Source organism: Pseudorca crassidens, chromosome 16 (genome assembly GCF_039906515.1).
Source record: "Pseudorca crassidens isolate mPseCra1 chromosome 16, mPseCra1.hap1, whole genome shotgun sequence".
NCBI classification, from domain to species: Eukaryota; Metazoa; Chordata; class Mammalia; order Artiodactyla; family Delphinidae; genus Pseudorca; species Pseudorca crassidens.
In genome coordinates, this window is record NC_090311.1 from 54,706,548 (window position 1) to 54,730,151 (window position 23,604).

The 23,604-nt window shown below is 47.5% G+C and overlaps 1 long non-coding RNA gene across 1 annotated transcript in view; it reads right to left on the minus strand.

The window, feature by feature from the left end:
* Positions 1 to 23,604, minus strand: part of LOC137209149 (uncharacterized) — a 455,911-nt gene that overhangs the window by 332,393 nt on the left and 99,914 nt on the right. Inside the window, exon 3 of the long non-coding RNA XR_010935919.1 lies at positions 3,916 to 4,038. This is a non-coding gene — a long non-coding RNA (uncharacterized lncRNA). The remainder of the gene's footprint in view (positions 1 to 3,915; positions 4,039 to 23,604) is intronic.

Below are 23,604 nucleotides of genomic sequence, written 5' to 3' on the forward strand. Positions count from 1 at the left end.
CCCTCCGAAGCAAATTATGAGTATGAAGAGAGACCGCATTTCCGTTCCTATTTTACCCCAGCCTGTGACGCCTACAGCCTACAGAATCGCCCCACTTTTAATGGTGCCTGGGGTGGAAGGAAAGGCCTGGTCTGTGGCCACAGAGAGAACTTTTGTCTCCAGGGGTGTCTGACCTGCCTCCATCCTGAGGGTTACTATAACTTTTTTAATTAAGGCAAAGTTTGTAGGGAGTTTGCTCTTTTGATGTGGCAGCTGTAGCCGGAAAACAGGCCTATGCTAAGACTTTACTGCCTGCCGGTGGCCCAGCAGCCTGCCACCCACATATCAGAGCCCACACCCCATAAACAGCCCAGATCATGTTTCTTTAGAACAGGCCGTGTGAGATGGGCGTGGGACCACCATGACATGGAAGGACCACCTGTGCTGACAGTCTCATGGGGCCTGGACCACCCAAGGGTCCCCCCCAAAATGGGGGTAGTGTTTTGAGGTGGCAGAGGAGTGGACAAGGGTCTAGAGACCCGTGACTAAGTGTTTATTCTTGACCTTGATGTTCTACAAGACCCAGGCGAGAACCACGTGAGGAGGGGCACGGAGCCAGAACGATCCTTCAGGATCATCCCATCAGAGCACACGTTTCTGGCCCTGCTCGACGGGGGGAGGGGAGGGGGGCTCCTTCGGGCATCTTTATATCCCAGAATCGCACATGCAGTAGGCCGGTAACTTAGACGTGAACAGAACTGACAGCTGTATCTTTGGGGAGAGTGATGAATAGAGTGAATTTGGAGCATGTTGTTCTATTATATTCAATACCCGTTTAGGAGCCCCTACTACGTCCCAGGTATTTGTCCTAGGCACTGACAATTCATCAGTAAATAGTAACCCTGCCCAACGAGAGCTCATATTCTGGCGGATCTGAAGTTTATGGCAGCCAGTGGAATGCAGCCAGGTCACACAGTTAACCAGTGGCAGACCTGAGACAAGAACGGGTTTGCCAGCTCCCATGAGAGCAGTGCTTCTCAAGCTTTCCCATTAAAGAGACCCCCATGGGGTATCTGGAGGCAGACCCCAAAGCAGCCAAATGCAGGTGTGACATTTCTTTGACTTTCCAATGCTTTACTTTAAAAATTCATACAAATGGTGATGTCTATGCCATTTCATAGCCACATCTGTTTTACTATAAAGTAATGGTGTAGGTTACTTAGTATACACATGTGTATATATATATATATATATATATATATATATATATATATTTTTTTTTTTAAGTTTCCACCTTGTTGATCCTGCATCTCTGTATTTCCCTTGGCACACAAACGTACACTCCTGGGGATCCACAGGGAGAGAAGTACATTTCCAGCTCACGTGGACTCTTCTAAACGTCTACAGGCCTTATGACCTGGCTCCTCTTTGCTTTTGTTTTTAAAATGAATTGCATCATAAGCAAAGTTTAAAACACATGACACACTGGGGAAAAAAGTTTTGCAAATTCTATTGCCTTGATCTCCCAAATATATACCCTACATATCAATGAAGAAAAAAGACCACCAGCTCAATGCCATCTATAACCATTTACATAGAAAGATATACAAACGGCTGTTAAACATAGAAGACTATGCTTAGCCTAACTCATAAGTGCAAATTTAAATTATGTTGAGATACTAATTTTTAGCTCTCAGATTGGCAAAAATCCAAATGTTGGCTAACACACTGTATTGGTGAAAGTTGCAGAAATGGTTGTGTTTACCCACTCCCGCTGTTGGTATGCAGAATGGCTCAGGCCCTGTGGAGGGCAATTTGGAAATATTATAGAGCAAGCACATTCATGAACAAGATTTTTGTATTAGGTCAACCACTTCCTTCTGAGTGCCAGTTATATTTTTAGCCCTGGCTAGAAACTTTATGAGAATAATGAGGTGTACACACAGAGCCTGACCCCGAGGAGCTTGTGACCCTGCTTAGAGGCACTGGAGATAGGACATAGTAAAAATAACAATATTTTAACTCTTGTTTATCAAGAACTTCCACATGTAATAGGTCATCAAGCTTCACAGAAATCCTGCAAGGTAAGTATTTTTCAGTACAGAAAACTGAAGTAGAGCATAATTTTCCCAAGGCCACAATAAGGTAATCCCAGAGCTAAAGTAACCCCCGAGCTAGAGGAAGATTCTGAGATGCCCATGTTCTTTCCACTGGGCCAAGTAGCCGGCCCAAAGGACGACATGGCCACCAGCAGTACCCAGTGTGCGAAGTGTCCTGAGAAATGGTAGCAAAGGTGAACCCGCGTAGGGGCATGTTAAGAGATGGCATTTGCATTGCTCTAACCTGAATCTGAGGTTTCTCTCTATTACTTGCTAATTACGGGTATGACCCTAGATGAGCTGCGAAACCTCTCTGAGGCCTAGAACTTTCCTCCATAACGTGCAGGTGATAATAAGATTTTTGTGGGGATTAACTGAGAACATGTCTTTAAGGTACTTCACCTATTGCCTGCCACGCCGTTTGCACTCAATAAATAGGGTAACGGAGGAGGAGCTAGTGGTGGTGATTAGAGGCTTCATGACCGGGGCAGACCTGGATGGAATTCAAGTTTGTGGCACACACGTGAGCTTGTGCATCGGGAACGAGAGGCTCTTCTCTGAGTTGAGTCCCTGATGTTACTTAAACACAACCCAAGAATGAACCATTCTGTCACCCTCAGCAATGTTTTAGGAAGGTCATGGCAGTTGGTCCATGAGATCAAGGAATCACAGTGTTTCCAAGCTGGGAGGACCAAGGCTCTCAGTGCTAGTCTGGTCAGACCCCTGCTTGTCACAGATGGAGAACGTGAGACTTCGCCCCGAGCGGCATCGTCTCCCCCAGCCAGCCCTTGGCCCCCTTCCTCCAGCTCATCCCAGGACCCATGGGCTGCAGACGGCCTTGGCCTTGATGCTGGAGGAACAGCTCCGCATTTGGGAAGCTGATTCTCCTTTACCCTCAGGTACCCCAGAGCCCAGCAATTGAGCTACTTAGAGGGGAAGTCACATTATTGTTAGGAGAAAGGGGGAAATATCTTTCTTTATGACTTCCCACGGAGGGTTAAGCGCTAACGCGGATTCGAGAGGTTTCTGGAAGAGTCCCCAGAATTGCACTATATCCCTGAACCTCTGCCTCGAAGTGAACTTTTAACATCCAGAATGATCCCTGAAAGCTCTTTTCTCCTCCCTGTCTCGGCTGCCAAATTGACTCCCCAAGTCTGCCCTCCGCGTAAAAACACAATGAAACCTTATACAATCAGGAATGTATTCAAGGCTCGTAATAAGTAATTGCCCTATGACCAGCGGTTTGGATCCCCCGGCACACCCTCAGTGGGCCTTTCTCTTTAACAGAACAAGTAAAAGGAACAGATGCAGGGCCTTCCGCGCCAACACCGCAGTGGCCTCGTGCGGGCTTGACAAGGGTCCCTGGGGAAGCATCATTCCCGCGCTAACAAACACACATGGTGAACAGCGGCACAGCATCCGCCCCAGAACGCTGCTCTGGGGACACCAACGCACCTTTGGCAAGTGGCAACACTTCCTTCCTGTGTGTTCCTGACCTGTCCTCCTCCTTTGCTGATGGGGGAGCAGGTCCACAGAAGAAGCAACACGGTCCGAGTGGAATTCCGATACTCCATGACCAACTTCTCTTTCCCCTTACACCCCCTTTGATATCTTTTATCTCTGTCCCATTTCTGCCCGCCCCTTTCTGCCTGCTTCTTCCTCTCTCTCACCATCGTTAGACTGTAAGCTCTTCCCAGGTGAGGTCCACACCTGATTATACTCGGGACCCTGGCATAACACCTGGACACACTAGGAACCCAGTAAACGTCGGTCAGATCAATACATGAAACGAAAAGCACGGTGTTGTTGAAAAATAGGAAACGGAAGTCCACCTTACCAGATGCTGGGATATTCTTTTCGACATCAATTTCGCTGCGTTTTGCAGATTTCGAGGTCTTTGCTTCTATTCCTCAAGTGGTCGGTGACAATGTCCGCCAGCCTGGCTCTTCCACGTGGAGTCCTGTGAGACAGAGTGCAAGGCATTTCTGAATCTGCCGTTAACAGCACGTAATGATTGTGGGAGGACACATGTTGGCTCTGCCCACCCAGTGCACAGCCCCCTTCTGCTCAGAGCGCCTCTGTTTTCCTCTCTGAGGCTGGCCCCCTGCCCCTCACATGCAGGTCTGGAAGCACCTGACCTCTGGCCAGCGTGGGCCCAGCCCCAGGGCAGCCAATCAGACTCTCTCTCCCAGGCATCTACATCCCCTTGCTAGTGATGAAAGGGCAGGAACTGGTGAGCCTTCAGTGGCACTTGGAGGAGAATGGCCTAAAGTCCCTTCTGGCTCCACACTGGAGCGGCCTCATCCCTACTCTTTGCAAGATCTGGTACATCACCATTTCCCTCTATTCTGTCTACTAACCCCTCCCCTTCCAGTAAGTCCCCTTTTATATTTAGGTTGGCTGGGGCGGTTTCTGTTGCTTGGAACCCCAGCACTCTAATCGGGTTTTCTCAACCTCGACACGATGGACATTTGGGACTGGGTACTTCTTTGCTGTAGGCATCTTGTTGGGAGCCAATGTGGCAGAGATCCAGTGAATGGTGGGTCACCTCGGTCTCCTAACGCAGCCTACTCTACCCTGGGTTTCTCAGCCTCAGCACTACTGATATTTCAGGCTGGATCGCTCTCTGTTATGGGCACTGTCCTGGGCACTGTAGGGTGTTTATCAGTATCCCTGGCCTCTAGCCACCAGATGCCAATTGCAGCCCCCTGGTTGTGACACATGTCTCCAAATACAGCAATATTGTCCCTGGGAGGTAAAACCACTGCTGTAAACTGATTTAGTGGTTGAGAACCAGTTTGATGAGGCATTGAATCAGAACTCAGAGGGTCTGGGATTTATCTGGCCCTGAGCCCCTTGCGCTGTCCTCCTCCCAGGTCCACAGCCCAGCACCAGCACAAGCTTGAAGAAAAACAAAGAGCTGCACAAAAGATGACGTTGGAAGATACGTTACCACCTCACAGAGGGTCTTTACTTGTCAAAGAAGTTAAAACCTGCTCCTTGGCCAGCTGGCTGAATTTGATGATAACTAAAGAAAGTGAATAAATATCCTGACCAGTGGAGTCTGAAGTATCGACATTTCACTTATCATATTGGGTGGCATTCTACAGACAACAGAGAAATTGTTCTTGCAGGGACAGACCTGTCTTTCTTCCATCAAGTGCTCTTTTTGCTATAATGACTAGCATGGCCAGGGTGGGAGGCAAAACAAGGTGAAATTATAAACCTTGGAGATATGGAGGCTCAGAAGCTGCCCTTTCAAACAAAACCAAGCTCCGACCCTTTCTCACACTTCAAATTGAAACCTCTTTGAGCTTTGATAAAACGTCAACTGACATTTTGTTCCTCCCTTCTCAGGCAAGGTCTGCTCACCTCCATGCTTTCTGAGACCACTAGAGCACAGGTCTGCCAAGGACAGCCTGGCCGGTCCAGATCCAAACAGGTAACACTTAATATGCTGATCGTTGAGCTCCGTGCTTAATCAGCACTGGACGGACAGCTCAGGCTAATGTGGGGGACAAGATTTAGGGTAAACTGGGAGTCCGGAGACTGGAGAAGGCTTCCAGCTCCACCACTCGCATGAAGCTTGGGAACCCTTTTTTCCTGCCTTGGTATCCATTTCCCCACTTACGAACTGGAGCTGGAATAGATCGGTGAGTCACAAGCTTATTGCGGTTTCTCTTTGTTAACCTGAACCCACCCCCAAGAACAGACCCTTGGCCACACTCCCATAGACACATCATTTCATAAAATGTATGAAGGTTCCCGGAGTCCTCCACAGCCATGAAGTCCAGGCTGAGGCCATCAGACCAGATGGTCCTTAAGGAGCCAGCCCTTTCCTGATCCTGCTTTGCAGTAGCCCAAGCCCATGGTTAGTTTCATGCTAAGACAGACATGAATTCTAAACACATCTGGCTTGGAATCCCAGCTCCTTCTCTCATCAGCTGTGAGATACTGAGCAAGTTTTCTAAACTTTCTGAGTCTATTTTCTTTGTTTACAAAACAGTGAGATAATATCCCCCAGTAGTTAGTTCTAAGCATTAACTACGTATTATATGACACCTAGAAAATGCTCGATTCATTTTTGCTCTCCAATCCTCTCCCTCTTCCTCCCTTGGCCCCTTATTGGTATTAAGTTCCCTTAAAACAGGAGCAGAAAAGCAGTTCATCAGATTATTTTGGTATCTGGGCAGGTCTGGGGGAAGGCATGATTATGTATCAATTGTTTACAGAGAAAAGAACTCCACAGTGGTCCCCCCAGAGATGAGTTGAGATCGTAGGAAGCAACTCTTTATAGGCTGTGTGGCCTTAGTTAATTGGCTTAACCTCTCTGAGCCTCCCATCTGTAAACAAGGATGAGGATAACACCTCCTTGATTACCATCCACTCCACTCAGAGTATTTCTCCTGGATGCCAGGCACCGTACTGAGCACTTCACATAGAGCCCATCATGAACGTCAGGTCTATTGGAAAATGACGTGAAATAAAGTACTTGGAAGGGCTTTATAAACAGTGAAACATGAGGCAGACACTTCATTTTCACCATGATCAGGGAGTCTCAAAAGGTTGCTTTCTATTGTGAAAATAGGAGTGGCTTTTCCAACCAGAAGTTCAAGCACATAGAGCAGAGAAAGTGACAAGTGACATGGAGTTAGGGCCGTCTCAAAAACAAAAGGTGAGCGCCAGTTGTAAGCTTCTTTCCTAGAACCTTGGTGAGAAATACAAGGAGGACAGAAGGCAATGGGATTTCTTTTCCTGTGTGTTTCACATAACATACGTCTCTCCTCACTGAAGCTCCAATTCACCCATTTCTCATTTAGCACTTGATGTATTGGCTGCTGCAGCAAATGCCAGGTGAAATGGTAAATCTAGTAATAAAATATCTAAATGATTTATAAATATGGTTTAGAGAGGCTTGGGTAGGTAAGGTGGCACACCGCTAATCTAACGAAATCCCTGTGCTTCAGAAACCCTCCCCCAGACACCTACATCCAACGCACAGAGCTTTTTGTCTCTATTGAGTGGAGCTGACAACTCCAACGTGTGCAAATACAGATTTAACAGGCAAACGTGCAGCCAAGCCCAGGACTGTAAGTGTTTGAAAAGGCAGATCTGTTTGATGAGCAAATAATGCGTCATCAATAAAGACTTGTTGAGATGAAATGAATGAGAGCAGCTGTTGCTGAACATCTAGTCTGGGGTAGAGAGGACACAAACTGAAGGAGGAAAAGACAGTGTGGGTGGGGGTGGGAATGGGATGGGGGAGGCCTAAGCAGCATGTTTTAGAAAGATCATGCTGGTGTTCTTGACCAATGTGGGCCACGTGGACTGAGTGGGGTAGGCTGTACTAGAAGAAGGCCCTACCTGGAGGCACCCGGTGTCTTATTACCAAGGAAAGAAAGATGATCAGGAAATGCCAAGAGAGCAAGGCCAGGCTTTGCAGAAATTAACATCTTAATTCATATAATATGATATCTCTTATATGTGGAATCTTATAAAATGATACAATTGAACTTACTTACAAAACAGAAATAGACTCACAGACATAGAAAGCAAATTTATGGTTACCAAAGGGGAAAGGGGAGGGGAGGAGTAAATGAGGAGTTTGGGGTTAGCAGGTACACACTACTATATATAAAACAGATAAACAATAAGGACCTACTGTATAGCACAGGGAACTATACTCAATATCTTGTAATACTCTATAATAGAAAAGAATCAAAAAAGAATATATATATGTATATATAACTGAATCACTTTGCTGTACAGCTGAAACTAAGACACATTGTAAATCAACTATGCTTCAAAAAAAATTTTTTTTTAAATAAAGTCTGGGAAAGAGCTGAAAAAAAATCTTAATTCACAACAGCCAAAAGGTGGAAGCAAGTTAGGTGTCTGTGGATGGATGAATGGATAAACAAACAAAAGGCGGTATAGCCATACACTGGACTATTATTCAGCCCTAAAAAGGAAGGAAATTCTGACTCACGCTACAACATGGGTGACCCTTGAAAACAGTGCTAAGTGAAATAAGTCAGTTACAAAAGGCCATTTATTATATGATTCTACTTATATGAGGTACTTAGAATCATCAAATTCAGAGAGACAGAAAGTAGAATGGTGGTTACCAGGGCCTGGGGGTGGAAGAAATAAGGAGTTATTGTTTAATGGAGACAGAGTTTAAGCTTAGGAAAATGAAAAATTTCTGTGGATGGATGGTGGTGATGGTTGCACAACACTGGGAATATACTTACGCCACTAAACTGTACAATTTAAATGGTTAAAACGGTAAATTTCATGTTATGCACATTCTCCCACAGTAAAAAAATTAACATCTTTTAGTATTTGTCCCGTTCGGACTTGGATTTCAGTTGCCAGCATTTCAAGCTCCACCAATAGATGATGAATACTTTGATGTCAAGAACTGGATCTGACTTATCTATGAATCCCCCACTGCATCTAATACAGTGGTTCTCAAAATGTAGTCTGTGGGCCACTGGGGGTCTCCAGGACACTTTCAGGATGTCCACAAAGTCAAACGCTTTTCATAATGTTACTAAGCCATGATTTGCTGTTTGCTATGATGGTGTTACAGTTTGCACTGATGCTACAAAAGTAATGGTGGGTAAAATTCCTGGTGCCTTCACGAACCAAGGCAGCGGCACCAAACTGGACCAGTAGTCATGTTATTCTGATGCACTCACAATTAAAAAAGAAATTGTGCTTATGAATGTCCTTGATGAAACAGCACAAATTATTAATATAATTAAAGCTCAACCCTTGAACATACATATTTTTAACACTTTGTGTGACAAAATGGGAAGTCTTTAAAAAGCACATCTGTTACATACTGAAGTACAGTGCCCACGTCAAGGAAAAGCACTTGTGTGATGGTATGTGTGTCAAGCAGAAATAGCCGCTTTTTCTTCATGGAACATCATTCTTACTTGAAAGCACTACTGACAGACAAACAAAGGTTATTCAGATGGGGGTATCTGGCAGACATTTCCTCAAAAATGAATGAAGCAAGGCTGTCACTTCAAGGAAAACAACTGACCATGTGGTCGCCAAATCTAAAAGCCAAGCTGTTGAATGAAACTTAGGAATTTGGACAACGCATCTCCACCACTGTGAGCTCAAGCGTTTCCAAATACTTAACGGCTTACCAATACATCATACTCCAAAATCACATGTAGGTAAAAGGTCTATTGAAAGCCCAAGACAGATCAATGAATTTTAATGTAGCCAGGTACCAAAAGTTCACTAATATGGTTTCAGATTCCACATCACAACTAAACTTTAAGAAACTTCCACTTGTTGAGTTTTGGTGTAGGATCAAAGAAGACTACCCACAATTATCTGAAAAGGCTCTTCTCTTTTCCAACTACAACCCTGACTGAGGCACGATTTTCTCCCCGTACTTCAACCAAAGCAACATATCACAACAGACTGATGCAGAAGCAGATACAAGGATACTTTGTCTTATTGCATTTGGCAGATACTGCATTTTTTATAAATTGAAGGTTTGCGGCAACCCTGCATTGTCAAATGATGGTTAGCATTTTGGGGCAATAAAGTATTTTTTAATTAAGGTACGCAAATTGGTTTTTTAGACATAGGGCTATTGCACACTTGATAGACTACAGTATAATGTAAATATTAACCTTTATATGCACTGGGAAACCAAAAAATATGTGTTACTCGCTCTATTGCAAAATTTGCTTTATTGCAGTGGTCTGGAACCAAACCCACAGTATCTCCAAGGTAAGCCAGTATAAGAATCTAGCTGTCTTCTATTAAGCCGAATATCAAAGAGATTTACAAAGGCATCAGTGCCATTCTTTTTAAAAAAAAAAAAATTATTTATTTATTTTTGGCTGCGTTGGGTCTTCGTTGCTGCGCATGAGCTTTCTCTAGTTGCGGTGAGCGGGCTCTACTCTTCATTGCGGTGCACGGGCTTCTCATTGCGGTGGCTTCTCTTTGTTGCAGAGCACAGACTCTAGGTGCGTGGGTTGCAGTAGTTGTGGCTCGCGGGCTCTAGAGTGCGGGCTCAGTAGTTGTGGCGCATGGGCTTAGTTGCTCTGTGGCGTGTGGGATCTTCCCGGACCAGGGCTCGAACCTGCATCCCCTGCATTGGCAGGTGGATTCTTAACCACTGTGCCGCCAGGGAAGCCCATCAATGCCATTCTTCTCACTAATTTTTTTTTATGTTTTGGAAAATAGTTGCTTTTAAGAAAAAATATTTATGTTAACATGCGATAGTTTTTTTTATTGCTATTGTTAAATGTATTCTTAGATAAGTATTATTAACACTTCTCAGTATTCATTTTCCATATCAATAGATATAACCTACATAAGCAAAAGCTCTTTGGGTTCCTTGGTAATTTTTAGGAATGAAAATGGATTCTGAGATCCAAAAGTTTGAGATCCTCTGGTCTAACACAAAGTCTTTAATAAACGTCTTAGTAAGAAAATAAATGAATGAATGTACAAATGAATGAATGAATGAGGATGCTGCTGGCAAGAAAATATGGTTATGAGCAGTGTAAAGGCAAGAGGTGGGTTGATGACCCTTCCAAAGGGTCAACCAAGGTAGGAGAGTTAGTTGTTCTTGATTTGAGCATTTCACAGGTGGAAAAAATTTTCAAACCATTCTAGAAACCCACATAGAATGGCCAGCTTTTTATTTGGTCAAGTAAAAACATTTCGAAAAATACCTACAGTTTACCATCACCGTTATTTTGTAAAAGTCAAGGCATTTCAACAGAAAAAAAAAAAAAGGATATAATCTCGGTATAAAGGGCAGTCTCTATATTGAATAAATTGAGCTTTTTTGGAAGCTCACCTTCTGGTCCTTGATTTTCCTGCTTTGCTCTGGACCAGTGGACACCTTTCCCTGCACCAGACTTTGTAAGCATCAACCTAGAGCAGGGGTTGGTACAATTTTTTATAAAGGGCCAGACAGGAAAGATTTTAGGTTTTGTAGGCCATTACATTCTCTGCTACTGCTGCTCAACTCTACTGTTACAGCATGAAAGCAGCCACAGACAGCACAGAAATGAATAAGCACGGCTGTGTGCCAATGCAATTTTATTTACAGAACCCATGGTGGCCACATTTGGCTCACTGGCTGTTGCTTGCTGACCCTGATCTAGAGAGCTGGGTAGAGATGTGTGGGAGACTAGGGCGAGGCCATTCCTGCCTGGTCACCATGGACTTTAGAATTGTCAAGATGACCAACATTACCATTTCCCTGACCAGCAGACCAGGAAAATCTGCTCAAAAAGCTGGCTGTCCTGCAGGGATACACTGAGCCTGCCCTTTCCGGCATCTGAGCAGTAGAGGGGTTGACAACGTCATCAAACCTCCCCTGGAAGAGCAGTATTGGAAGCACAGTGACACAGCCCACCACACTGGCATCCGGGGACAGTAGCCAAATAAAGAAATGGAAGAAAGGCAGGTGAGACGGCCTGTCCACAGTGACACAGGAAGGGAGGTCAGTGACAGACTGGCACTTGAACCAGAGCTCTCTACCGCAGGTCACCATAGTTCTAGCAAGGGGCACTTTCATCTTGCTCCACAGTGTGGGAAACAAACAGAATCTTAGCTTGATGTAGAGGTGTGTTTAAATGCCCTAATCTCCAGAAAACCCCAAATCCTTTCTTTCAGAATAAAGGGATGCAGTTTTAGAAAGGAATCTCCGTTGCCCACCTTCTCCCTTCCAAGATGTCAAGATTTGCCAGGCAGCCCTCTGCCAGCCATGGGCACATCCTCCCCCCTCCCAGCTGCCGATCTGCCCATCAGATTAGGGGTGTGCGCATATGGTGGCAAAGGCAGGCAGAATGAGCTCCATCGTTTCTGACATGTGAGCACCAGAGCTGTGAGCATATGGCCTGGAAGGCTCTCCAGGAATTTCACGGGACATTTCATGCAAGTTGAGACTGAGGCATTCAGGAACCTGGATCCAGAGAGAAAAAGAGAAACTGCAGAAAATATTTTCCTCTGAAATATTTACAACAAATGTGACAGAGAAGAGTTAATTTCTGTAATGTACAAAGCTCATTTGAATCATTTAAGAAAAAGGTGAAAACCCCAAAAGAAAATCGGGAAATGACACGAACCAATAATTCATAAAATAACCACCAATGGCCACTAAACTAAAAATGAAATTTATCTTTACTGGTAATAAACAAATGCAAATTGCAATGTGACACATTTTTACTTATGTTTTAAAAGGATAATACTTAATGCTGGTGTGAGTGCAGTGAGAAGGACAGTCTTTGCATATTGCTGGTGGGCATGTAACCGGGTCGGGGACACACCAGCTGGAAATCAATCTGGTAATACAGGCAGAGAATTATAAACACATTCATAATCTTTAACTCAGCAATCCCACTTCTATGAATACGCAAAATAAACTAACGTCATCACTTCCCTCTGATGGAATATCTACCTCTATTAGCAGAATCCATACTACTAATAACTTTTTCTGATAGTTTCACAAGTCATTCATTTTGAACTACAAATTAAAACTTGAATGCCTCCTTTTTTCCCTCCAAAAATGTTGCTATAAACTCATATACTCATAGCTGCCTTCCTGTGCAGGTATAGGCTTGGGAGATTTCCCTGAATAGAACTCGGCATTTATTCTTGGCTGAGTCAGCCCATCACTCAAACATTGGGATCCACACCTGTCATACAAAACAGCCTCAGCTTCTCCCAGCTAAATGTCATCTGCAGATGACAGCCAGCGCTCCTACTCCCGCACTGCAGTCCACACTCCCAGGAGGTGGTGTGGCAGGACATGGCTGAGGATGGTGCCTGGTGGCAGGCCACTAGACACCTCCTTCCGTGTGTTTCTGATCCATTACCAGCAGTTGGACTTGTTCAACCCGTTACAAATCTGCTTTGTTTAACTGGGATTTGGACACAGTCCTCTGTCTTATCCACCCAGTAATCATGAAAGGTAATGTCAAATGTCTTACAGAAGTCTAGGAGGACAATTGCAAAGGGGACGAGGGGACAGTGCTTCCCTGGGAGAGATCTCCCCAGCTCTGCCTGACTCTGCTACACCAGCTTGTCTGCGTCCCCACCTGCCCAGAAGCCGCGCTTCCTCTCTTTCCAGCTATCACCTCCTGGCCTCCCCTCTGGGCCTGGCCCACAGCTCCCTTTGGCATCACCATAAGTAGCTCACCCTGGCCAGATGAGCAGAAGCATGTCTGGAATGGGTGTTCAGGCTCAGGGATGAGAGACCTCGTTTTATAATTTACTACCCATTCGACGTGTCACTTCACCTTTCTGATCCTGAAGTTCCTCACCTGTAAAATAGACATAATACACCCTGTGCGCCCCACCCCCAAGGGTGCTTGTAGAGCTCAATGAGGCAGTGGACGGCAATGTGCCTTGGAAACCAAACCTGCACAGGAAGACGCTAATTTGTCAGGGTCCCGCTAGTACTACTAATCAATTGCATTCATCCTATTTGGTGCAGGGAAAGGGCAAAGCTTCCCTAGAATGCTCTAGGACATGTGAGGGGGTCCGACCAGTGGTACAGCAGCCGGAGACTTCCTGGGAATTTCCTAAACAAAAGGGGTCAGACGCCTGAGCAATGACTGGGCCATGGTTCTGGAATCCTCGAATGTGGGCCCCTTGAGACCCAGCCTAGCCCCCAGTCCCTGTAGATGTCTCAGAAGCCTGAGCCCTAAGGGAGGAGGGGACGTGTCAGAGGTCACACTGCCAGTAAGTGCCTACAATACTCATCTGAAGGACCTGGAAGGAAGTTCTGGAAGATTAAATTAGAAGCCACTAAAATGTTGATTTAAAATATGTGTGTGTGTGTGTGTGTGTGTGTGTGTGTGTGTGTGTGTATAAAATCCAAGGGAACAAAGCCACCCTTGCAGCCTCCACTGGCCACTCATCACTATTCGCCACTCATCACTATTCCTGAGACAGGCGGCCTGTCTCAGGAGATGCCATCCTGAAGGTGGTGGAGAAGGGGAGGTCTGTGCGGTGCATTTCCAGTGAACCCAGCAATCTTGAATTGGCCCGGGAGACCTCCAGCCCCGGTCCTATTTCCAGATGAGGAAGCTTCGGGCCGTCCTATTTCCCCCTTTTTCTCTCACACCACAAGGCAGGGACCTTGGACTGTTGTTTTGACTGTTGTGTTTTCTGAACGAATGAACTAGTCCTAAGGGTGAGCTGACTTCCCCAAGAACCCCGGTACCAGGGGCAAGGGCTGGGATGAACTGCTCCCCGCTCCCTCCTGTCTCCTGCACTCACTTTGTAGAATCACAGGGTACAAACAGACCCAAGGAGAGCACATCCTCCCCCAAGAGCCTTTGAACCCTTGTGTTCCACAGGTACTTTTCTTGGCCGCCACACCCAACATATTCAGCCGCTCATCATTCAACGATGAGGACTGCTTATTTTATACAAAGCAGCGAGTTAAGGACTATCACATCTCTGACCTCCAAATCCCTTCTCACCTCCGATTCTGAGGTGGAAATCCCACTGGACTTGGCAACCTGCCCTTGGCAACCAGGCACAACACGGGACTCCCAGCAGGCACGTTGTTCTGTCTCTTGTCAAGCTCCGATTTTCCAGGGAGGATATTTTGACATGAAATTCCCCCTGGCCTAAGATGCCAAACCACACACAGGGACGAGGGTGCAGCTGTGTCACGGCTATCGGAGTTTTAGAGAGGAGGAGGTGGGATCCGACAGACCTGTCACAGGTTCAGCCTGGGAACACAGCATCCCCCAGGACTTGGGAGTGTCAACATAGGTGCACTGAATTCCTCACAATAACACAGCTCACGCCACAGAGGCACCTCCTCCCGTAGCCTGGTTGGGAAGCCAGGTTTAGCTACCAGCATTCTTCAAAGGGAAAGAAGTTCCACAAGCCTTCTTGTCTTAGAAAGGAAGAAACTGATGTCCAGTGATATTAAACAGCACATGCTGGGTCACAGCTGGAGCAATGACAGTGACAAGAACTTAGACCTCTGGGGCATTTGGGCCACTGCTATATCCAATGCCACCAGGACACACACGTTTCAGAGTTCATCTGCTCTATGGTTTCACCCCAAGTTATGTGAGTCACTTCTCTCACGTATGTGGTTGAGAAATCTTGTTCTTCAGTATAGAAAGGATTGAGTCCAAATGGAGACATCCTTAGGATGGAATATTATGTAGCCAGTAAACCTCATATCTTCAGAGCATACTTCAAGGCATGTGGCAATATTCATAATGCAATGTTCAATGAAAGTTGCAGGAGATCGATTATTTATGCACAAAGAACCCTAGTATTCTAGCTTTATTCTACAGTATTTCCTCTACCATGGTAGCGATTTTAAGATGCACCACTGACTTAAAAATATTTCAAAAAAGGAAACATTAACTATAAGAAGCACATTGATTTCAGAAACATTAGAGATGAAAAATGCGCATCCAAGAAGAAAGGAAATGTGACATAAATTTAACACACAAATGTCGTGTGTGTGTGTGCACGCACACAAGCGTGTATTAGACCAAGAAGTGAATTAAACATTAATGCTGGTTATCTCTGCGGGGAGATTTTCATTTTTATTTTATCTATTCTTTTCAGTATTTTTCAATTTTGTCTCTAATGTGGAGATACTAATTTTATAATCCTAAAAAATAAACTCTGCATGTAGAATATTAAAAGCAAATGTAAGAAGAACGCACGTTACTTTTTGACTCACACAAGGACTGCAATTTCCATTCCCCAGTCTCGACACATTTTTAGCCCTTCTTTGTTTTGCTATGTTTCTCCCCTCTGGTTTCTAAGCACAGTTTAACATTCCATCTTCCATGAACCATTAGAAGGCTGCCGTCATGCTCTACCCATTCAGCTGCATTTTAATGGGATGCCCTCGGTCTTCAGGGAACAACTCTCAGGAAAGTCAGGTACAATTTCTTGGTGCAGGTGCCACAGGCACGTCTAAGATCCCACACTGCACTGCAAGAAAAGATCTTTGTAAAAAGTGCCTCCTGGGAAAAAATTGTTTAGACTCTAGTGCTAAGAGAATCTTTGCTTTCCTTTGAGATAATGGTATGCTTCGGTTTTTTACTCTAAAAATCATGAATATTATCTTAACTGTATATTATTTCCCTTTTTCCCTACCTGCTAAGAAACTCAACTATGATAACTCTGTTGGTCCCTAGGGTGGGGCTTTGCATGCTTTTTTTTTCCCTTTGGTTCTGATTCTTCAAATAAAATATTTGATTGTACTGTTGGTGTTCTTTTGTAAGAAGTCGTAAATCATCGGTGGCAGCAGCACAGAGTAAATAAATACGTGCACTCAGTGAAATCTTTTTCTGAGTTCACCTTTGACTTCTCCCTCCCCTGTACCCACTGTATCCAATCTATCAACAAATCTTGTCAGTGATGCTTCTAAAATATGTCCCACATCTGTCCGCTTCCCCCACCTCCACTGTCACCTTCCTGGCCCAAGGCACTGGTCAGGGACAACAACCTCCTGGCCTTTCTGCATCTTCTCTCATCCCTCCTCTGTTCCATTTACTCCCTCAAAGTGTACCTTTGCCCACTGAATAAAAGCTGCCCTCTCCCACTCATCCTCCATCTCGTCACCCTATTTTACTTCCCTTACAGCACTTAGGATGCTGGAAATAACCTTCGTGTATTCACTTGTTTGTTTTTATCTCTCCCCTTCCCCATCCCCAAAGTGAAAGGCCCGTCTTGTTCCCTGCTGCATCGTCAGTGCCTGGGACTGCCTGGCACATTATAAGTCCTCAAAATATGTTGGAAAAATGAAATCCTGGCTCATCTCCAACACGCTCCTAACTGCTGGTGCTTTGCACAGGGCCCTAACTCCCCATGCCGGTGTTTGCATTTCAAACAATGAACATATGCCGTCCTGCAAGCCCCTTCGGCTCTCAGCATGGGGCTCACCTAACCTGTGCGCCAGCGGTGAGGGGGTGGGCAGCTGCCGAGATCCCATCCACCTCCTGGGAGGTGGGAAGGAAGGGCTGGGCGGGAAGAAGACTGCAGCGGTGATGAGAACCTGCCCAGGACAATCGTCAGCAAGATCAGGGTCACTACTGAAAGGTCCAGAGCGTCGTGCACAAGTTGTCCCAAGGGTTATTCTCTGTCCGTCCCTTTGGATTACTTCATTTGCCAGACATTCAAATACCACATTAAAATTCTTTGCCCTGAAGGAGCAAAGCTTCCCAAAAAGCCCTCACACACTCTAAGAGACTTGTTCCTGGAGATGAATTTTCTCCTAGGCAATAAGAAACCACGTTCTTTTCTCTGGCTGTGTCCTCCCTATGAATTAGACACATGGGTCCAACCGAGGCCAGAGCTCATGCCTCCACATTCTCTTTTTTCCAAGAAGTCTTGCTGGCTCCCCAGGCTGCAGGAAGCCCTCTCTGCTCTTCACGTCTTGGCCCCAGAAAGACAGTTATTGGCATGCAGGGTAGAAGCCCCTGCCCCTTTCAGAAGAGACTCTACCCAGTTATTCTAGGCACTGGTGACAATCCCTAATGCCTCTTTCCATCACCTTCTAGTCTGGTCACCAATGTAAATCAAGGCCAAGGAATAGCCCCTGGGAACCTATGGTTTTTAAGCTCAATAAGCAAATCACTCTGGTTTCTCCAGATGGGTAACTTCCTTGAGAGTTTGCTGGGGCAGGGATAGGTCTGGGGGGGTGCAGGCCCTGGGAAAATGCGCCATCTTCTGTGCTCCAGGAATATCATCACTCAGAGCAAAGCCAGAGCAGCTGGAAGGGGAAGAAAGTGCTAGATGGTAGTCCGGTGAGGGTACAAAGGAGGTGGGGTGGGAGCGGGGCACCTCCTCATCCTGGTGGGATTGAGGCTTGGAGAATTTGAGTCTCAGAGACTTTGGTTTATGTATCCCAGTCCCACTGGGACCGCCCCCTCCTCTGCCCTCAGGCCCCAGACACTGCCCAGAGCTCCTGGGAATCTGGGAAGGGGACCCCAATCCAGGCTGATTTGGGGGGACTTCTAAAAAATTCTAGGAGACTACTCATAAACACCCTTTTTTCCATGTTACAGCTAAGGAAGCTGAGGCAGAGAAGGTTATGCAGCAGCATGTAAAACCTGCCCATCCTCTGGCCTCCATCTGCCACACTCCGAGGCTACGCTGAACCTGGGTGTAAGATTCCCATCCCCTGCCCGCTTCCTGCAGCGCCCAGGTGAAACCTATGTCATACACAAGTATGAAATAGTCAAGCCTCTCCCGAGGAGCCTCGTGTCACTTCTAAATCAGCTTATTCTAATGTAATCTTCATCTGCCATGGTTTTCTGGACCAGTGTCAACAAGGAAACTTCTTGGCAGGTGAGAGAGACTGAAAACACAGAACGTTTGTTTGTAGCAGTGCCTCCACAGCCGGCAGTTTCCAATACGGCGAAGTCCACGCAAACCATGAAATATGACTGGCCCTTGGAAATGACCCCTGATGCACTCTGAGATCCATGCAGATGGCTGCTAGCCAAACTGCAAGCATAAAGTTGTCAGGAGCCCCCGAAAACTCTAACAGGCACCGAGGTGAAGTCAGGAAGGTCCGAGAACCAAGGGAAGGCCGGGAGGAATCCTGGCAGGAAGGCAAGTCGCGGCCAGCCATCGTGTTCTTAAGTGGACTTTTAATAGCTTCAGCCATAAAAGGCACAGTTTTCTCCATCTCTGCCTGGGCTTCAACAGCATTCACTTTCCCCCAGCTCCTTTTATTTTGATAGCAACAGTCCAAAATGCAGAAACTGGCCTTCCCTTGCTTTTCCATCAGGCTCAGCTGTGGAACTCCAGAAGAAAACTCCAGAAGAGGGTGGGCACAGGGCCCAAGAAGCCTCAGGAGTTCTTCTGGTGGCTACAGTGCCCAGATTGTAATGTGCCAGGAAGGGACGCATGGAAACCTCTCCTATGGGACGCAGGAGCCTCCAATCTCTGTCTGATGCTTTCCTGCCATATCGAACTGTCAGCTTCCTGCTTGCTGCCAGGCCCTCCCAGCCAGAATTCCCACCAGGCCCCCTTCCCTGGGCAGGGCAGGAAGTGCATCCACAGCTCTGCTCCAGGGGGCCTTGGCCTCCAACCTGAGAGCCTGGCAAAAATAAGCTGGGACTTTTGAGTCCGACTTTCCACCCTCCGTCAGCCCTGCCCCAAAGTGGTGGGGTTTCTCCGATACTTCACCCGCCCTGAATTCTCTACCTCTGGGCTGTGGAGTGAGGTCTCACCTTGAACCCAACCTGAGGGAGCGGCTGTGTCTCCAACATTCACTGTTGCAGGCTCAGGGACTATCACAAACGGTCAGGAACCCGATGCTTCCCATCTGCCTGGGATTTAGTGTTGGAGAATGCAGGCTTGAACAGAGTGGAGTAAGGCAGAACAGTGTTCAAATTCATCTCTGGCGCATCCTAGCCATGTGACATCAGAAAATCAGTCTACCTCTATGTGCCTTAGTTTGCCTTCTGGAAAATGGGTATAATAATGATAATCCCTACCCGAGAAGTAAATGAGATTGTTCACGTAGAGCATACTGCACACATCCACATACACCAGTTGTTGTGGCTATCCCTTCATGGTCCTAGATGTGGTTCTCCTCTTTTTTATTGCAGTACGCGGGCCTCTCACTGTTGTGGCCTCTGCCGTTGCGGAGCACAGGCTCCGGACGCGCAGGCTCAGCGGCCATGGCTCACGGGCCCAGCCGCTCCGCGGCATGTGGGATCTTCCCGGACCGGGGCACGAACCCGCGTCCCCTGCATCGGCAGGCGGACTCTCAACCACGGCACCGCCAGGGAAGGCCGGTTCTCCTTTTTATAGGCACAAGGAGGACATTTCTGCCTCTTACCATCAGTGACTATTGGCCAACTGGCAGTGAGCAGAAGTGTAGGACAAGTAAGAACAGGCTTGCTTTTAACAGTCTCTCCTCTGGTGAGCCCTGAAGGCTCCTGTTGCAATGGCAGCTTCGCTAGATGTCGGGACCTTCACCAGCCTGGGTCTCAGAGAATCTGTGGAGCAGAGCCCTCCACCAGCCCCTGCAGTGCCTGATGTGTGAGCCAGAAACAAACCTATGTTGTTTAAGCCACTAAGAGTGGTGACCTCAGTATAACCCGGTGCGTCCTGACAAATACACCATCCAACTCCCCCCGCCCCTGCGCCAGCACCAGGCCTACGGTCTTCATTCTGCATTTCGGACATGGGGTTTGGATTGGGGATGCCCTGCACCTTCTCTCTCCCGCTCCTGACCATGAACCGCAGCCTTCAGCCGCCCCCAACCCCACTGCCTCCCATCCCTCTGGTCCACAGTGCTGAGGACTGTGGCCCAGACCAGGGTGGGGGCAGTAGGAGAAGCCAGGGAGGGAGAGAGCTGTCTAGAGCTCCAGATGGATCTGCCCCCTTGGGGGCCAAGGTGGTCTGCTTTGACTCAAAGCCCAGGGCATCAGAGGTGCCTCACACAGGCTGGCTGTAGCTGCAGCCCCCCTGCCCACTCCCCCAGCTCCATGGCCCTAAACTCCTTTCCAAGGAGATTCAGAGAAAGGGTTTCCTCTGACTCGGCCAGATTTTCAGGCTTCTGGAATGAGAATCTGAAAGCTAAAACAGGCAAAAATTTCCATAGGGTTGTAGAAATTCAGAGCTAGAAGGACCATGCACACCAACTTCATTGCACAGAGCAGGAAACGAGGACCAGTCGTGCACAGCAGTACAGCAAGGCAGTGACAACGGTGAAACAGAATCCTGCTGTCAGCTTAGATACTGAGCACACATGTCATCAAATCTGATTCTTCTCGAATCTAATGTCCCTGGCCCCAGCGAAGCAGTCTGGCCAAGGAGGCAGCCTCTACCGATCAGGGATGTTCATTCCCAGAGGCCAAAGGTTCCTCCTAGACAGAGAGAGGACCCAGAGAGGCTGCCTGCGTGGCTGTGCCTGCCTGGGTATCCAGCAGGTGGTGAGATTTCCGTGTGTGCAGAAGGGAGGCCTCCTGGCAGGTCCACGGCCCTCACTTCCCATCAGTCTCCACCCAGGCTCTGACCCTGACAGAAATGACAGACCCCAAGGATCCAGGAGTCTGGGGCAGGGAGGGGCCTTGAAGGCTGTGGAAGGATGACCACACCCAGGCCCCCTACCTGAGGGATCATCCTGCCCCTGGTGAGAGCCCCGCCGGGATGCTGGGATGGGCGGCACACCACCTCCTACGGCAATCGTTTTTCACCTCGAACTTTGTCTCAGTAGTTGATGGTACGTCTCCTCCTACCCCAGATCTGCCCTGTGGGGCCATGCTGAACCTCCCTATCCCATGGCAGCCCTCTACAATGGGAAGTTCCCCTGTGAATCCTGTTCTCTCTGGTAGAGACAGTCCAAGGCAATCATGGAGCTTGCGGTCCTACCCCCTCGCCTCCCACCCCCTTGCTACTCAAAGTGTGCTCCGGCACGTGGACATCACGTGAGAAATGCAGAGAATCAGTTCCACCCCAGACCTGTGAGAGTTCCAAATGAGCTGGCACCTGCATTTTAACAAGATCCGCAGCTGCTTCCTGGGCACTTTAAGTTTGGGAAGCTCAGGCCTAGACGTACCTCACACTGTCCACATACCTCTTAGAGGAGAGGACTCAGAACTCAGGTGTGTAGGACAGGACTCCCACCTCTCTCCTCCTAAGGCTTCTTTACATCTCGAAGACCCTGATAACACAAAGTATCCTGGGTCCACTCAGACCCCTGAGTCTTCTTCACAGGAACTTCTCCCAAGCCGCATCTCCCAGAGTGGGAAGGAGCTGGTGTGTGCCAATTCGGGGACAGAAACTTCCATTTAGCCAACTTAATCATTGTTCTTTCAGCTGTGTCTGGTCTACTGCTTAATCCATGAGTTTTCAAACCTGCCTGCACATCAGGATCACCTGGTGGGCTTTTTAAAAAATGCTGATGCCAAGACCACATGGCAGAAGAATTGAATAGACTCTCTGGGGAGAGTTCTGGGTGTCTAGCTTTGTTATGCTCCCTAGGAAATTCTAATATGCAGTCAGGATAGAGAGCCACTGGTTTAATACATAGACTAAGGAGTGGATTTTTTTTTGGTCAACTTGAGGCTCTAGGGTCCATTGGTGTGGGCAGCTCACCTCCCACAGTGACCCTGAGTTCATGGCAATGTATCTGTTAGCTATTGCCACAATACTGTTGTGTAACAAATAATCACAAAGTCAGAGAGGATGCAAGAAGAAACACTCATGTAGGGCTTCCCTGGTGGCGCAGTGGTTGAGAGTCCGCCTGCCGATGCAGGGAACGCGGGTTCGTGCCCCGGTCCGGGAGGATCCCACATGCCGCAGAGCGGCTGGGCCCGTGAGCCATGGCCGCTGAGCCTGCGCGTCCGGAGCCTGTGCTCCGCAACGGAGAGGCCACAACAGTGAGAGGCCCGCGTACCGCAAAAATAAAAAAATAAAAAAAAACACTCATGTAGATGACACATTTGTGGGTCAGCTGAGACAGCTCTGCCTGCCTATGCATTGCCCAGTCAAGGCTGTAGTGGCATGGTGGCCCTCTTCAGATTGCAGCTGGGTAGGTCATACTTCTCTTGGCAAGTGTGTGGGTAGGGTGACTGGCTCGTGCTGGTTTTCCCAGGACTTTCTCGATTTTGGTGCTGAAAGTCCCACATCCCAGCATACCTCACAGTCCTGGGAAAACTGGGACCGCTTGACATCCTATCTGTGGTCAGCTTGGGTAGCCCTGCTCTCCATTCTCTCATCCTCCTCAGACCAGCAGAATAACTGGGGCAGGTACCTTTCAAGACTTCGGCAGAGACTCAAGACAGACAGCAGAAACGAGGGAGACTCAGGCCCAGGCTGGCATGTTGTCACTTTCCATCATGTGTCAGCTTTGTCCACCACGTTGGACAGAAGTCTCCAGTCCCAATTAAACTTCCTCCTATTAGATCTAGCCTCACTCCAGGCCGTCACCATCTTTCTGAATCTTTATTCAGGCATCTGGTACATTGGCCAAAACAAGTTTCACAGCTGAGCCCAAAGTTAAGGGGCATGAAAAAATACTCTTCCCACGATGAGGCCATGGCAGGCGTCTGGCTGCAGAGAGGGGTGCATAATTGGGGCCAATCATTCCACCTCCCACAGGATTCTGGCTTCCAAAGGCAGATGACCTAATTCCTTCCTGGCTACTGACTCTCCCCAGGGAGCCCAGTTCCAGGGCCCATGACCCTCTCCACCCCAGTTTGAATCCAGCTCCTAAAGCGCAGATCTGCTCCGGTACCCAGTCTCCTGTGGCTTCCGCTCTGTCTCCTCCTTCCCTCTTCTGCTCTTCCTCCTACTCCATCAAGCATCTGGAAAGGGAGGGATGATCTCGCATCGGCCCCGTCATCCATCCTCACAAGGAATCTCCCGTGCAAATAAACTTCAGCTTCCCAGGCTCAGTCTCACTTCACCCTGGCAGGGTCTCTTAGATCCTGATTCACTATCCAATACATTCCCCAGCCTCCAGCTCTGCGTCCTGGGCCATATTTTTTGCGTATCCATAACCCAGATGTCAGCT